Raw genomic sequence first — 13,011 nt, 5'->3', positions numbered from 1 at the left:
GTAAGACAAAGTTCAGCTAAATGTTCTCTGGCAAATATTAGAACTTACTTCTATGCCTGGGACATTAGGAAAATGCCACTTGAATAAAGATGAAATTGAACAAACCTATCACTACCTAGAAAAGAAAGAAGTTAACAGTGGAATTTATCTAAGCTAACTTTATTTCCCAAACTCAAAATCGTAACAACAAAGTCCTTTACATAAGCAACTCTGTGACCTGAAAGAAGAGGCTGTCTAATTTCTTTCCATGCATCAAGCCAAATAAATGAAGGGAGAAAATCATTCTTCTCTGTTGGCCTCCTGTGTAAAGTTTCTTTTCTTATCATCCCGTCTAGTCACATCTTTCTGCAGTCTGAATCACCCTCTTTTCCTCAGACTGCTAAGGCACTGAAACGATGTTTGTTCTGCTAATTAACTTTATTACCCTGATAACTCCCTGCAGCCTTTGACGAAAACAATTACCGTTACTTCTTTTTTCCCCTACTGGCAAAAAAAAAGGGAAAAAAAAGAAAAAGAAAAAAAGACTATTAATTAGAAACGAGGCCCAGGTCCCTGCCATGTTATCCTGCCACGTTCCCAGGCCCTCGAGCAGGATAGCATTACATTGTCAGTAGTAATTTAGCTCTCATCTGTCTCTGCTAATTATTGTCACATTCATCAAATTCATCAACAAAAGTGCTCTCAGAAGGATTGCATATTTGCAGTTAATACAGCATAAACTGGTATTACCCATCACCACATTTGTGATGATGAGAGGGACACAACTTATTCATCCCTAATTAGAGCAAGCTGGGTAATTAATTATGCATTCCGCCTTATTACTTCTGAGTTCCCAGATATTGTTTGTCTAAAAAGGGGGAGAAAGCAGGAGAGAGAAGCCTGAAAATGCAAAAAAAAAAAAAAAAGGGTGATGTGTTTTGTCACATGCGCTATGCCATAATTCCCACCTGACAAACTAGCTGAATCAGTGGAAAATTGCGAGTTGTCAGCAGCAGAATAAACTGCTGTAATAGCTGATTAATGATCAGCACCTGTGACAGGTGCTGTACGGGACTGTAAACTTGGTTTGATTAACAGTCACTGGACGAATAAATATTAGTGACAGTCAGCGGAGAGCAAGTTTGCTTGTTTTCTTCCCTGTTAACAAATCTCACGCATTAAAGTTATTGATATTTCTGTCTGAGACACTCTATTTTTTGTAGTTATCTGGCAACACTCGCAGTGAGTTTTAATGGATTGTGTTTGTTTCTGTTCTGTTCTTTTATTTCAGAACTAAACTGTATTTTGACAAGATGACCTGTAGGGGTTTAAATTCACCAGGTGTGGAAGAAAGACTGAAAAATAACGGGATTCACACTTGGTTTAATTTATGCTCACCTGCTAGTATTCTGTGTGTGTCTGTGTGTGTACATATCCACATATCCACATATATTCATCATACCCACTTCCATGTATGTGCAGTAACGATTAAGGAATATTTATGCTAGAAGACAGAGTCACAAACCTGTAGACTGTGTGATGTTCGCTTGGTTTTTAGTTTGCATTGTTTCTTTCCCCTTCTTTGCTTTGGGTATTTTCCCTGGAAATACTGGCAGTGTGAGTTATCCCAACCCCATGTCTCAATCCAGAACTGAAGGGACCATTTTCCTGAGGCAGCTATTCAAAACTGCCTGCTGCCAGCTTGATTGTTTCTACTGAATTGACCGGTTTCAAACAGACTGGTCAGGAGGTGATTAGCCCGTTTGAGCTGACTGGTGATTAACCAAGAGTCAAGTTACGCGCACAGACAAGCAAAGTGTAAGTAACCAAAGGAAACCAATTGTCCTTTATTTTTTTTAGGTCATAGTCGACGCTATCTGACTTAACTGTGGTTCTTTTGAATTTTTGATTTATATAGGGAGAGATTAAGACTGTGGCATTTTGGAATCCTAAAGACCTAGATTCAAACTGTGGTCCTGCTTAACTAGCTGTGAGTTTGGAGAAGTTACTGTCTGATCTTCTCATTCTTCCAGTGTAAAGTGAGGGCATTTCCAACTGCATGATGTGGTTACTGTGAAGATTAGGTAAGATAACGTATGTAAAGCGCCCTAGCACAGCGCCTGGCACAGACATGGCCCAGCGATTCACACTTTAATCACTATTAACACAACCGTGTGAAGTTTGAACAGTCACATTATTCTCATATTGTTTCAGATGATGAATTGCTTTAATACCAATTATCTTTTTTCTCCACAGACTCCAAAATAACAGGAAAATTAAAAAACAGAACAAGATTATGCTCACTTATTCCTGAGTAAAAACTAAGATTAGTAATATGTCAGGGTAGTAGCTATCCCAAGGTGCTACTCTAAGTTATTCAGATACTTCTCAAAGGCACACAGGTTGCAATTGGTTAAGCAGGGTAAACTTTGTTTTTTTAAATAGAGATGCCAGGACCCACCGCCAGGTACTCTGATTCTATTCCTTTTGGGGAGGCCCTTGCCCATGGGTATGTTTAAAAAGTTCCTGGGCCAGATGCGGTGGCTCATATCTAGTAATCTCAGCACTTTGGGAGGTCGAGGCGAGCAGATCACATAAGGCCAGGAGTTCAAGAACAGCCTGTCCAACACAGCGAAACCCCTTTACTAAAAATACAAAATTAGCCGAGTGCAGTGGCACACCTGTAGTCCCAGCTACCTTGAGAGACTGGGGCAGGAGAATCACTTGAACCCAGGAGGTGGAGGTTGCAGTCAGCCGAGATCACACCACTGCACTCCAGCCTGTGCTACAGAGTAAGACTCTGTCTAAAGAAAAAAAAAAGTTATTCAGGTGATTATGTGTCTTCAAACTTTAGAACTGGGGCTAAGTACATAAACTTAGAAATTTGTGTCATGACAACAAAAAGAGTAAACATTCATTCAGATGATAGAACTGCTTCTGTGAAATGGATGACTAAAAACTTACATACATTACTACGGGAGCTTTATAGTTACCTAAAGTTGTTAAAGTATCACGATTGAAACACTTTTTTTGTTGTTAGTTAATCCAGTTGAGGAGAAAACCATCTAATAATTCAGACAGTAAGAATGATATTCAGAATTCATCACCTGACTTTATACCACTAATTAGAACTGCAGGGTCAATTGCCTTATCTCACCGGAAAAAATAAACCCAGACAAGCAAAGTGTAAGTAATGAAAGGAAACCAAACGTTTCTGTGGCTGACAGATGAACTAGGTGGTGGCAGGGTGACTGGTGATTGTGGCCTGCTCCCAAGTGGATATCCTGCTGCACAAATGGTGACGGGAGTTAAGAGACCAAAGATTCCTGCCATGTGGGACATATTCACATGGATTAAGAATCAGGTAACGGTGGCCTATGCCTGCTTCTTCCTGCACTTTGTTACCTAAACTTTGCTCGTCCTCGGCGCATATGAGTCAATGGTTGTAGTAGGGTTCATTGGTCTGTCACTTCCTCATTGCTGCTTGTGGTCAGACAACCCAGGCAACCACATGAAACAGCGTGGAAATTGCTTGTTTGGCTAGAACACTGATATTCCAAATTATGTTACAGTTCCCAGAGAATCATCAAGTTCTGTATCTATATTCCAGAATTCCTGTAGTCCTATAGTGTCTTAATTTAAATGTTTAATTATTTAAAAGTATTAAATTATACTTTATCAAATTCGATAAAAACAAAAAAGGTAATCTATCTCTAAACATTTATTTATTTTGAGGTAGGGTCTTACTCTGTCACTCAGTCTGGAGCACACTGGCATGATCATGGCTCACTACAGACGCGATCTCCCAGGCTCAGGTGATCCTCTCAGCTCAGTCTCTTAAGTAGCTGGGACTACAGGTGTGTACCACCATCCACACCCCTTTTTTTCAATTTTAGTAGAGATGAAGTATCACTATGTTGCCCAGGTGAATCTCGAACTGAGCTCAAGCAATCCTCCTGCCTCAGTTTCCCAAAGTGCTGCAATTATAAGTGTGAGCCATCGCACCCAGCCCACCTCTGAAAATTTAAATAGAAAAAGTCTCACTTGGCACATGGGAATTGGGGATGAGTCAATAGGGAATGTCTGGCTTCACAGGATGACTTGACCCTAATGGAGTTTTCTCTGGTCCAGAGCAAGCATGGGCAAACTATTGCCAGTGGGATAATCTGGCTTGCCCTCTATTGTTGTAAGGCTTTGCAAGTTAAGAAAGGTTTTTAAGTAGTTAAAAAAAAAAGATAAAAATATTTTACAATATAAAAATGATATGAAATTCCTGGGTGCAGTGGCTCACGTCTGTAATCCCAGCACTTTAGGAGGCTGAGGTGGGCAGATAATGAGATCAAGAGATCAAGACCATCCTGGCCAATATGGTGAAAACCTGTCCCTACTAAAAATACAAAAATTAGCAAAGCGTAGTGACACTGTAATCCCAGCTACTTGGGAGGCTGAGGCAGGAGAATGGCTTGAACCAGGGAGGCGGAGGTTGCAGTTACCTGATATCACGCCACTACACTCCAGCCTGGGTGTCAGAGCAAGACTCCGTCTTGGAAAAAAAAAATTATATGAAATCCAAATGTCAGTGTTCATGTGTAGGTGAATTGGGACATAGCCATATTGTCTGTGGCTGCTTTTGTACTAGAATGGCAGAGTTGAGTAGTTGCAACAAACACCATCTATTCTACAAAGCCTAAAATACTTACTATTTGGTCTTCTCCTGAAAAATTTTGCTTGTTCCTGCTCAAGAGCAGTGTTTCTCAAATTTTGGAAATGCCTGGGACAAGTACATACAAATCGTCTGGGATCTTGTTCGCATATAAATTCTTGATTGAGGAAGTCTATTCTGCATTTCCAACATGCTACCTGTGATACTCATGCTGCTGGCCTGAGGACCACACTTAGAGAAGGGAGGCGTTAAACTGTGACCTCATCATAAACACGCAAAGCCTAATGTCAGCCTGATCAAGAGTAGATCTTTTAGGAATGAACTCACATTACTTACGGGCACAAGGTTGATAGACTGGATATAAATGATAGACTGGATAAAGAAAATGTGGCAGAAGCCTAAAAATCTAATTTATTAACCCATCAATGAGAAATACAATAGGAACATTCTGTTCCTATAGACATGGTGCTTGATATGTTGAATTAGAGCAGAAGATTATTTTATCTTGCTCTGTCTCCCAGGCTGGAGTGTAATGGCGCGATCTCGGCTCACTGCAATTTCTGCCTCCCGGGTTCAAGCAATTCTCCTGCCTTGGCCTCCCAAGCAGCTAGGATTACAGGCATGTGCCACCACACCCAGCTAATTTTGTATTTTTAGTAGAGATGTGGTTTTACCATGTTGGTCAGGCTGGTGATCTTTGGCCTCAAACCCCTGACCTTCAGCCGCCCAAAGTGCTGGGATTACAGGCGTGAGTCACTTGATCCTCCGTGGGTTAATTCCGAATGATAATTCTAAGAGTCCTGCTCTAGCCACGCTAGCCAGAGAGAACTGTCTATGATTGCAGGAACTCGATTCCACTTCTAATTTATATCACATAGTGATTCCCTAGTCGTGGTTTACTGTTTATTATTATTCCATGAAATTATGCCATGACATTATAAAAGATTTCCCTGCAAATTTCATTTTAAGTATGTCATAACTCTAAAATCAAGAGGACTAGCCCTGAGAGAGAACTGAACCTGTGTCCTAGTATCGATCACTGTGAGACCATGACCAAATCAGCGTCCTCATCAATAAAATGTACAGGAGAGATTCAGGAAGACAGGATTCCCATGGACCCTTCTAGTTTTTAAAAATTTTTTTTTATTACACTTTAAGTTCTGGGGTACATGTGCTGATTGTGCAGGTTTGTTATATAGGTACACACGTGCCACGGTGGTGGTTTGCTGCATCCATCCCTCGTCATCTACACTAGGTATTTCTCCTAATGCTATCCCTCCGCAATCCCCCCACCCCACTGCTGTTCCTTCCCTAGCCCCCTACCCTCCAGGCCCTGGTGTGTGATGTTCCCCTCCCTGTGTCCATGTGTTCTCATTGTTCAACACCCACCTATAAATGAGAACATGCAGCGTTTGGTTTTCTGTTCTTGTGTCAGCTTGCTGAGAATGATGGTTTCCAGTTTCATCTATGTCCCTGCAAAGGACATGAACTCATCGTTTTTTATGGCTGCATAGTATTCCATGGTGTATATGTGCCACATTTTCTTTATCCAGTCTACTATTGATGGGCATTTGGGTTGGTTCCAAGTCTTTGCTGTTGTGAACAGTGCCATAACAAACATATGAGTACATGTGTCTTTATAATAGAATGATTTATAATCCTTCGGGTATATACACAGTAATGGGATTGCTGGGACCCTTCCAGGTTTTAACACTAAACCCAAATAAAATTTTTCTGTAAGATACACAGAAAAATGGGGTTCATTTTCCTATTGCCGCACTCCTGGCCTGTGCTGCATATTGTGCTTTGGACCCTCACTGACTTTTATGTCTTTTTTTTTCTGGTATTCTTGTTACTTGTTGACAACTCTGTTCTCAATTTTCTTCATTAAAATAAGAACTCGTTAAGGCAGACATCTTATTCAATTTCGTATCCCCCAGCATATATAAAAAGACCATCCTGCCGGGCGCGGTGGCTCACGCCTGTAATCCCAGCACTTTGGGAGGCCGAGGCGGGTGGATCACGAGATCAAGAGATCGAGACCATCCTGGTCAACATGGTGAAACCCCGTCTCTACTAATACAAAAAAAATTAGCTGGGCATGGTGGCACGTGCCTGTAATCCCAGCTACTCAGGAGGCTGAGGCAGGAGAATTGCCTGAACCCAGGAGGCAGAGGTTGCGGTGAGCCGAGATTGCGCCATTGCACTCCAGCCTGGGTAACGAGCAAAACTCCGTCTCAAAAAAAAAAAAAAAAAAAAAAAAGACCATCCAAGATATGTTAGTTGAATTGAATTAGCGTAGAAGTACCCTCAAAACAAATAACTTTGGGATAGAGGAACCTTAAAAGTTTAAGAGGTTGCGACCTTGCACAATAAAGTAGGATCGTGACAAGCCAGTGGATTGGATGTGTGGCAACTCCTGGTATCATACTGCATTAACTATATTCTATAGCATTATAAAATAATTATTCCTCTGGAAACCTTGAAAGAGTGGCTTGACTTTGCATTTATTAATGGTTCATTATATTTCTGATTAAAGCAACTTCTGATAATTCTATAATTAGATTCAATCTAAAGGATCAAGAAATTTTTTTATTGTGATTAGAATTTTAACATTATTCATGGTTTGTAGAAAGGAAAATATCCCATCTGGAATATTGTCAATGTCGTATCTATATATGCCTTGTTGGATTTAATAAAAATCTTTAAAAATATTTTTTCTCCCCTTAATACATTTCCATTTATGTGCAATGTTTTTGATCAGAAAACTAAAAAGTAGCAGCGGGTGGGATTGATGGGAGCCAAATATAGAATTGGTGCCAACAGATGCAAAAGTGCCATGGAAATCTTTGGCCCAGAAATAATAGCTTACCAAAATACACACACACACAGTTGTTGGACTCTTGAACAGATACACAGCCGTCTGTATAGACAACAGTGCTGTTGGCCAAGAGTCTCGGAGGCAGGCCAACCTCCTATCCAGATGCCACTGCCAGTGAGGAGCCATTTGGCTTCTAGTCCCCTGGCTGCCAACCTTCTCTCCCACTCCCTGGCATGAATTTTTAGAGGGGCTGCTGAAGTGAATTAAGATTCTGAAGAGTTCCGTATTAATATGCCACAACAACACAGAACACAGTGCCACAGGAGCCCTTTATGCTATTTGAATGTTTTTACCCATTATTATTTTTTTAGGTGTCAAAGAAACCTGACTTCTAGGTATTTGGCCACGGATAAATGCAATCACTTTGGAAATTAAGAGCGATATATTTTGATTTCTGCATGGAGCCAACTTTCCTCAACCCAGAAACACCTTGAGAGTTTTTAAAGAGCAAGCAATTGAAAACATACATGCCAAAAAGACAAAAAAAAATTCAAAAGGAAAAAACGAAAGAGATTAATAGATAAGCAAAGACCCTCTGCAGCCAGTTAAGCCGACTGGGCTCCTTTCCTCATGGGGGTCAGTGTGCAAGGGCTGCAAACAGCAGCTTCCTTGGTAATGTAATGCAGGCTGTTTCCTGTACAGGTTGCTCCAAGGGACCTTGGAGACAGGGCTTTCGGATGTAAGTTCTGTCTCTGACCTTGCACTACCCCAATGTAGGCTCCAAACAGGCATGTGAGATGCCTTTGGAAAGCCCAGGGCACTGTGGCCAGGGTCCGCACTGGCCAAGTAACCATGTCCCTCTGCACCAAGCTGCAGAACAAGGAGCATGTGATGGAGGCCCTGCACCGGGCCAAGTTCAAGTTTCCTGGCCGCTAGAAGATCCACCTCTTAAAGACATAGGGCTTCATCAAGTTCAATGCCGATGAATTTGAAGCCATGGTGGATGAGAAGCGGCTCATCTCAGATGGCTGTGGGGGTATGTACATCCCCGATCGTGGCCTTCTGAACAAGTGGCGGGCCCTGCACTCATGAGCGCTTTCACTGTGCTGCCCCCTCTTAATATTCACCAATAAATTTACTTTCTGTCCAAAAAAAAAGACCAAGAAGTCAAATGTCTTTTGTGGGGGGGACAGTGAAAGACATTCTTCATATTTCTTCAGCCCTAGCAAAAGTGCACAGTGAAAAATCTCCTACTGGTGAGAAGATTGCGATAAGATCACATTTTGTTCAGTGACAGCTGAATAAGTACCAATATACATCCATGATTGTTTGCATGCAACACTAACTTCCAAGAAAAAAAACACGGGCACTATCTCTTCACCTGTCATCTAATCAAATTCCAATTTCTGACATTGTGAGGTTGCACCTATCAATCCCTGAGCCCCTCCCATCAGAAGAGGCTTCTTTACTGCCTGTTTTTCCCTTCCCTCACATCAGTGAGGCTGGACAGCCAAACAGATCCTGCTGAAGGAGCTGGCTTCATTTCTGCATCTACTTTGCAAGAGCAAAGTTTTGAGATTGATCTGATTCAAGGGAGGACTATCAGAGGATGGCATAATATCTGATTATTTTGATGAATTAATAAAGATGCCACAGTTAAAATTACATATGTTAATTTGCACAACACAGTAGTTCCTAATTTAAATTTCTTCTAATGTCAGAACTAAACACCAAATTGCTATTGCACGTAAGAAAAAAGGAAAACACCGAGAGTTCACGCTTACATTACTTTTCTTGGCTCTGCTAGTTGGTTTATACAAACGTAACGTTTGAACTGACGGAATTCTTTTTGTGTACTCCAGAGAGTTTCTCCAGTTTGCTCACAAAAATACAATAAGCTCTTGAAGTTGACTTGTTAGAGTTTCAGTCACAAACGAAGTGATCTTAGCCATATAAGAAGCAATATTTTCCCTGGATACCTTTAGTAGGGCTGCCATATTTACTTGAAGCAACATTAATTGCTCTCAGATCTCTAAGTGTCATTGACATTGATAAATCATCCTTAGAGAGACATGAACAAATGAATCAAATGCTCATCATCACACTCAGAAAAGAAATAATAGACCAGGCAGCCTACTTATATAACTCTGTGTCACATAAAGATTTCTTGATGAGCCATACAACCTTATCCAGGTATAAATTGTGTGACTAACACATTGAAGAGACAGCTTAATAATAGAAAAGCATGTAGCCGAAGTACATTGTAGAAATATAATATTTCATCTCTTTTGAGACATAAAGTCTTTTAGTTTATTAGAGTCAAGTACAACTATTTGTTTGCTAACTCTACATTAACATAGAGAAAATCTTCCATTTCCCCACTGTATAAATGTGATGAAATTATTATTAATTACACTGAAGTAATGTTTTTGCAATTAAATTTCTTCAGTAGCATGTAAAACACTTTGCTGTATGGAAAAGTAATGGTCATACAAACATATGGACAACAGTAATATTAGTTGTTAAATTTCTCCTTAGGAATTTTCTAACCCACCAACCTAAAAGAAGCCTGCTGTATTCCTCTGTATTGTCTTCTTTTATGATTTTACCTAACCCCGTATTTTAGAAGAAAATCTGTTTGTTTGTTTGTTTGTTTGTTTTTGAGACAGAGTCTTGCTCTTTGCTCTTTCGCCAGGGGCCAGGCTGGAGTGCAGTGGTGCGATCTCGGCTCACCGCAACCTCCGCCTCCCGGCTTCAAGCAATTCTCCTGCCTCAGCCTCCCTAATAGTTGGGACTACAGGCACGCGCCACCATGCCCAGCTAATTTTTGTATTTTAGTAGAGACGGGGCTTCACCATGTTGGCCAAGGTGGCCTTGATCTCTTGACCTCGTGACTCGTCCGCCTCAGCCTCCCGGAGTGCGGGATTACAGGCATGAGCCACCACACCCGGCCACGAAAATCAGTTTTTGTTTTCACTACGTAATTCTCTACTTTGTTTTTAAAGATAGAGAATATGATTTCTCTTTTTTTGGCAATAGTAACTTCTAAGAAGAGCATCTTTTCTCTCTATGCTCTAAGGAAGGGGACTAAATTAATGGAGATATAGCTGTTCCCTTCCACTGATTGTGGTAAGAGGAGCAGCAGCAGTGAGCACTCCCTTCTCCCGCTGCCTTTCCTTTATCTATCTTTGAGCACCAGCTTTTCCTTTGTCCCGTGGACCATCTGTGTGCCTGCAAACATCTACACAGACATCAGCAGATCCCAGCAATGGCCACAACAGCTGCCTGATCCTTCCTAACCGAATGAAAACTCAAATTGCCAAGACTGCAAATAGTCTCCTTTTTTTTCCCCCATAGACATATGCTACCTGGAAGCCTTGCAATGAATTTCATGTTTTCACTAGCATTTTATAGACCCTCAGCAATTACTTGTATATGCATTTTTGTGCTTTAATCTGATTTCTTATGATGGCATTTTCAAAATTTAAGTCTACAAACACTAATTTTGAGGAATGTTAACAACTTTAGCTAAATTTATTGAACATTTAGTTTGTGTTTTACATGTGTTTTCTTATCCAATACTCACAAGTTTTTAAAGTTTTATTAGTATGATTTCCGTTTTGTGGATGAGAGAGGTGAGGCTTAGAGAAGTCAGTCACGTGGCTCAACAGTTGAACTGGGCAGAATTCGAACCAGGCAATGTGACTCCAGAGCTTATACTCTTAAACAATATAACACAGCTGTGAGGTATAAAAGCATTTGTTGGGGGACAGAAGTGGTCAATGAATTCGCAAATGAAGTTACGTAAACCAAATTGAACAAACTTCTTTCCTGCAGTATTTCTCACAGCATTTAATACGCATGCCCATTAACATCGACTTTCTAAGGTGGAATCTAATACGTGATATTTTTCAGACGTATTGATCCTCATAGATCTCTCATGTAATTAATGTTCCCCGCATAGCACTTAGGGAAAGACTGCCTTGGTATGTATTTTTAGACACAGAATTGTTGGGTCAACTGAATTACGCTTTCCACTGATTCTTTTTAAAATTATGAATGAGTCACTATTCTTTAGCAAATGAGAATCTCAGAGGTTAATGATCCCCTCAGGGGGTGATGGGAAACTGTAGCATGACTCAGAAAATATAGCAGGGGAAATATATGTGAATAACCATATTATAGTCTACACTATTTATATGTAACTATATAATAAAATAGAGTAGACAGAGTCGTGTAATTGAGTTGCGAGTTTATTATTATTTTTATTTCCTTTTTTTTTTTTTTTTAATTTTGAGACAGGGTCTCACTCTGTCACCCAGGCTGGAGTGCAGTGGCATGATCATGGCTTACTGCAGCCTTGACTTTCTAGGCTCAAGCGATTCTCCCACCTCAGCCTCCCAAGTTGCTGGGACTACAGGTGCATGCCACCATGCCTGGCTAATTTTTTATTTTTTGTAGAGATAGGGGTCTCACTATGTTGCCCAGGTTGGTCTTGAACTCCTGAGCTCAAATGATCCTTCTGCCTCATCCTCCCAAAGTGTTGGGATTACAGGCATGAGCCACCATACCCGGTCTTTTCTTTTTCTTTCTATACTCCACTTCTAGGAGAAAGAGCAGAATAAGAAAAAGAAATGATGCTAATGCTCAATACTTACAGTGTGCAGAGTACTCTGTTATGTATTGTCTCATTTGATTCTAACAACACACTTTAGAGGAAAGGCAACGTGACCAAAAAGCTTTAACTGCCAGGAAATGGTAGACCTGGGATTCAAACTTGAGGCTCTGACTTCCAGTTTAATTATTCTTTTACAATTCCGGTAGTACTTTCAAAAATTAAATTCCAGGGGTGTCTTTTAATTAATATTCAAGCCAATGTTTAATATCTCCAAATTTTACGGTCCAGAAAAAGCTGCTGATCAGACCAAAGATCCTGGTGCTAAAGAGAGAAGCTCAGCCTCCAAGTGCTTGAGCCTGAATGTCTGTCTCAAACGCTGGCTCTGCCTCTCACCATTGTTTTAGTACTGGGAAAATAATTTCACCACTTATTAAGTTACTTTGTCACCAAAAGAAAATTAAATTATATTTAGTAAATTGCAAAGACAGACAAATGGCCATCATGTTTTTTTTTGTTTAAGCTTTCAGAAAAAGGATTAACATAAGATTTTTCACTAACATTCAGTTAATGAGAAATATTTAACTATCCATAGTGGCTTGTTTCTCCAAACACTTTTATCAATTAGTGTTTGACTTTCTCCAGCGACTTTCCTGATTTATACCTGCTATGGTTTGAACATTTGTGTTCCCTCCAAAATTCATATGTTGAAACTTAATCACCAGTGTGATAGTGTTAAGAGGTGTGACCTTTAGGAGGTGACTGAGCCATGAGCCCGGATCCCTCGACAATGGGTTGAGTTCCCTTGTTAAAGAGGTTCAAGGGAGCTGTCATCCCCTTTTTGTTCTTTTGCCCTTCCGCTTTTCACCTGTGAGAATACAGTGTTCGTCTGCTTCGGAGGATGAAGCAAAATGCCATCCTGGAATGACAGAC

The 13,011-nt window shown here is 40.5% G+C and overlaps 1 long non-coding RNA gene and 1 other non-coding gene across 10 annotated transcripts in view; one reads left to right on the top strand and one right to left on the bottom strand.

Annotated features, from left to right (window-relative positions):
* Positions 1 to 13,011, bottom strand: part of LOC135270792 (uncharacterized) — a 718,673-nt gene that overhangs the window by 175,560 nt on the left and 530,102 nt on the right. The gene's annotated exons all lie outside the window — the stretch shown is intronic.
* LOC135270920 (small nucleolar RNA SNORA70) lies at positions 8,059 to 8,193 on the top strand. Its single transcript, XR_010339067.1, has one exon. It is a non-coding gene; the product is annotated as a small nucleolar RNA SNORA70 (small nucleolar RNA).

The sequence above is a fragment of the Aotus nancymaae genome, unplaced genomic scaffold, assembly GCF_030222135.1.
Source record: "Aotus nancymaae isolate 86718 unplaced genomic scaffold, 86718_ANA_hifiasm-v0.15.2.pri h1tg000067l, whole genome shotgun sequence".
Classification (NCBI taxonomy): Eukaryota; Metazoa; Chordata; class Mammalia; order Primates; family Aotidae; genus Aotus; species Aotus nancymaae.
This window is presented reverse-complemented; position numbering and strand designations above follow the sequence as displayed.